The sequence below is a fragment of the Phocoena sinus genome, chromosome 13 (assembly GCF_008692025.1).
Source record: "Phocoena sinus isolate mPhoSin1 chromosome 13, mPhoSin1.pri, whole genome shotgun sequence".
In the NCBI taxonomy this organism is placed as follows: Eukaryota; Metazoa; Chordata; class Mammalia; order Artiodactyla; family Phocoenidae; genus Phocoena; species Phocoena sinus.
The window spans coordinates 67164288-67169107 of NC_045775.1; the positions used below are offsets into that span (position 1 = coordinate 67164288).

Genomic DNA, 4820 nt, shown 5'->3' on the forward strand with positions numbered 1-4820 from the left:
ATTTTAAAAATTGACAACTAGGGCTTGAGACAGTCGGAGACGAGGAGCCGGGCAGCGTCCTTGCACTCCTGCCCTACTTTGGTGCGCGGCTGCGGCCGGAGGATTTGCAGGTGAAAATACAGCGTTTGTGAAGAGTGGATGGTTGCTGAGACAGAGTACTATTCTGAAGCGCTGGAAGAATTGGTTTGACCTGTGGTCAGATGGTCACCTGATGACCAAACTCGGTAGAGTGTAGAGGATAAGGTCCACATGCCAGTGGACTGCATCAACATCCACACGGGACATGAATGTCGGGATATTCGGCCTCCAGATGGGAAGCCAAAAGACTGCTGCAGATTGTTTGCCTAGATGGGAAAACCATCAGTCTTTGTGCAGAAAGCACAGATGATTGTTTGGTCTGGAAATTTACACTTCAGGATTCCAGGACAAACACAGCTCATGTTGGCTCTGAAGTCATGTATGATGAGACTGCCTTGGCTTCCTCCCCACCTCCTTACACAGCCTATGCTGCACCAACCCCTGATGCCTATGGTTATGGTCCATACAGTGGTGCATACCCGCCAGGAACTCAAGTTGTCTATGCTTCAAATGGGCAGGCTTATGCTGTACCCTACCAGTACCTGTATGCCGGACTTTACGGAGAGCAGCCTACCAAACAAGTCATCATTCGTGAGTGGTATCGAGACAATGACTGTGACCTGGGCATGCTGCCTGGAACAGCCACAGGCATGGCCTTAGGATCTCTGTTCTGGGTCTTCTAGAGTCCTTGGAAACTGGATGTGCATAGCTTCTGATACCCTGGGTGCAATAATATAATTTGCAGGGCATTTCTGTTTGTTATAAATGTTTTTAATAATAGTTTTAGTAGTTCTTTTGAAAGTAGTGACATCATACTTATAACTAATCCATATAAGTACCACAGAGAAGACTTTGGACTGCTGTTTAGCTAAAACGTAGACTATTTGAGGGCACTGGCTCATTCTAGGAGTTTTTTTATGGAACTCTCAGAATATCTTATTTGAACACACCTGTTTGTAAAGGCCATTTTCTTTTTAGAGTTAGGCCTTAGTGGTTAAGGGATAATTTATTTTAGTGTTATGCTAGTAATATGGTGATGTATGAGTGAGTGAGTGATTGTGGCAAGAAGAACTGCAGCTGTCTTGGTTTAATGTTAGACTTTGAAACCTCAGACTAGAACTGGTTGCACGTTACTTCAGGAGTTGTAGGATGGAACCTTCCTGAGGCAGCCATGTGATATCCCCACAGCCTCTGGGGCTCTGCAGACTTTCAGCAAAGCTGACTGCTCAGGATGATGGGCGGGATGGCAGATCCCCTCCCCGCTTTAAAATATGCTCTTTCATTTTATTCTTACTAGTTTGTTTTTGGTAGTAATCCTTGGAAAACATCCCAAATTAGGAGTAGACTTGAGTCTCAGCATTTTAGGGCTTTATCATTTAAAACTTGAACAAGGCAAAACAATTACAAACAAGTGTGTGGAGGTAGATCTGCTATATTCAGAGGCATCATGATTTTTAGTGTTTGCTTTGAGTGTTTTTATTGCCACTTCAGCCTACTTATAGCTTATTTTTCTACTTGTTGAGAAAGTAATATTAGGAGAATGGTGAGGAAAGAGGAATGAGAGCCATAGTTACAGTGTTACTGTTTCAGGGGATTGGGCTGCACTGAGGATCCTCTTTTCCACCCTTCTGAAGGCTGTTAAAGAGCTCATTTCCTGTCCTGTGCAGGACTGGGGCACTGTGGCTGTCCCTGAGCACTGGGGTGACTGGAGCCCTGGTGGTGGCATGGTGGGGGAGAGTCAGGTTACAGATTTGCAGCCTAAGGACATAAATGACCTGTGCAAGGTATTACCCCACCTGACCAGGACACTAGCCTTGTTTTTATTCTTCACTCAAATGTCACAGAGAAGCTTAAACAATTTAACTTGAGCCCCAGCTAGGTGTGAAGCTCTGGAAAACTGAGAGTCACGTATTTTTGTTATTTCTTATTTCTTTATTTATGTAAATTTTAAAATTTCAATTATTCCAGGTTTCTGTCTTGCATGCTTTAAAAAATTTACTTTTTACAAAGGCAGTTTAGCACATTGAAGGTCTCTAACCCTATACTCCATGTGGCCCTATTCTCCATAAAATACACTCGTAGTAGCACAAATTCTGTTTTTATTCTGTGTGGCCAGTTACATACATAGTTATTTGTTTCACTGATCAACCACTCCATCTCTAAGGCAGACTTAAATAGATCTATCTCAGTATGAAACCAGATGCCAAATGAACTTTGTGGTGACCACAGGTCTGTTTTCCTAGCCAATTCTATTGCACTTGTTGATACTGGAGAGTTTGTTTCCAGCTTAAAAGTATACTTAGCTGTCACCTCTTTGGATGTTTGACATGTGGAAAGTTGCCAGATGTGATGTGTGACAACACTGTTTTTTTTTGTTTTTTTGTTTTTGTTTTTTAACATCTTTATTAGAGTATAATTGCTTTACAATGGTGTGTTATTTCTGCTTTATAACAAAGTGAATCAGTTATACATATACATGTGTTCCCATATCTCTTCCCTCTTGCATCTCCCTCCCTCCTACCCTCCCTATCCCACCCCTCTAGGTGGTTACAAACCACTGAGCTGATCTCCCTGTGCTATGCAGCTGCTTCCCACTAGCTATCTACACTGGTTTTGATGGTTAGAAGTATTGCTTTAGTTATTTTACATCGTATGTAATAAGAATGGTTTTGTTCAGATGGTAATCATTATTTGAGCTGTATGCCTTACTTACAAAATACTAAACTCAGTTTTTAATGTTGCTTTGGGGTATTAATTTTGAACTTGGAACCACAGATACTGAGTTATGTCAGTGAAATGCCCTTGAAGCAGATGGTCTCCCGGTGTTCCCCTGGCTTCCCTCTGACAGAAGGGGGAGAGCTATGGACTGAAGCTTGGACACACATGTGCCCCCCACTCTCCAGTCCCTGTCCCCAGTGGGGCCAGCCCCACTGGGCAACTGTAGTTGAGTCTTGAAGTTCACTGTCACTAGTGACTTGATCCTGAGAGGAAATACATACTCGGTATAAAGATGGGCTGAGATACTTCATTTCCCTGGCCCCAACTCTCGTAGATGCCAACACTTAGGTAATCCAAAATCAAGAAGTTAGGTGAGTTGGAAAGAACTTGTTCAGGTTTAGTCAGTATTTTACTTCCACGTGTACTTTTAACTAGTTGGCCATTGACATTGCACACATGCCAGTCTGCTTGTTTCTTAGCTCTGTTCTTTTAGTTCCTTGAGTTAACTTCAGGGTCTTAGATGTAAAGAGAAGGGAGAGACCCGTGGTTGTGTTTCAGATCATCATTCATGAAACGGGTCAGACTGGGATGCAAGATATGAATCATGAGAGAAGTTCCTGCCATTGAGACAGAATGACCCACATTTATTTCCTACATTAATTGTGATACTATGTGATCTTTCTTTCTCCTTCCCAAATTTATGTAGACACCAGCATGGGATGCAGTTCCATTTTTTTCCCCTAGGGTTGATTTTTTTTTCTGATTGCTTGCCTGTCTCTAGGATTTGGTTGTGTCCTCAGAACCTTTTTCCCTGTATATGCAAATTGTGTGTTTATAAGTGATAATGTCAATACCTTAAGTGATTGTTAACCTTAAAGCATAAAAAAAATTGACATCTAAAATTCTCATATCTCAGTACAAGTAAAAGTCCTTGTAAAGACATTCACTCATCCAGTTGCCCATTCATCAGCAAACATGCTCCCTCTGGAGCATTCAAACAAGGGCATGGGCTCCAATGATTGATAAAGAATTGGTCACCAATCTCAAACAGCTCAAGAAGAGACAGACATTTAAACAAGTAAAATAATAAACAATGCCTGATCAGTAGAATATGGAGTATAGCAGGTATGTTACAGTGGTGGTCCTGGATCTGAAGAACAGTTGTTATTTTAGTGGGTTGTGAAAGATTTTATGTAGTGGAATATAACTGAGTTTGTGACCTAGGCTAATTCATAGGGGTTGAGATCAAGGGTGAACACAGTGGGTGATAAAATGTGTAAAGGGATCTCCATTGCTAAGTCAAAAAGACATGGAATAACATGTAGCCTTAATGGATTTGGTTAGAGATTAATGCTACAGGTATGTCATTCTAGATGATGAGGTTGGAAAGGGGAAAAAAAAGGGTGATATTTTATGAAATTTTTGAGAAATACAAAGATAGCTCTAGTCAGACATGGAGATGTACTGGCCAATGAAGCAAGAATCAAAGCAGGGCTGAATGTTAGAAAAAAATTTCAATGCTGGTGGTTTTCCAGAGACCTCATTTATATATATATTTATATAGTTATATATTTTTCCTTTTGATTCTTTCTGTTTTTCTTTCTTTCTTTTTTTTGAGTGGATATATGAGTGACTTTTTCTCCTACTATATTTTGATTTCTTATTGCTGTATACATATTGATGCTCTATGTGAACAATATAACTTATTTTTGAGGTTTTAATTTTTATTGGAGTATAGTTGCTTTACAGCATTGTGTTAGTTTCTACTGTGCAGCAAAGTGAATCTGCTATACGTAGACATATATCCCCTCTCTTTTGTATTTCCTTCCCATTTAGGCCACCACAGAACGCTGAGTAGAGTTCCCTGTGCTATACAGTAGGTTCTCATTAGTTATCAATTTTATACATAATATCAATATTGTATATATGTCAATCCTAATCTCCCAATTCATCCCATCCCCCCTTTACCCCACACTGTTCTCCATAGTGGCTGCACCAAATTAAATTCCCAAAAACAGTGCAAG

The 4820-nt window shown here is 40.6% G+C and overlaps 1 pseudogene; it reads left to right on the top strand.

Annotated features, from left to right (window-relative positions):
* The first annotated feature begins 215 nt into the window (after positions 1-215).
* Positions 216-904, top strand: LOC116764785 (annotated as a pseudogene).
* The last annotated feature ends 3916 nt before the right edge of the window (positions 905-4820 follow it).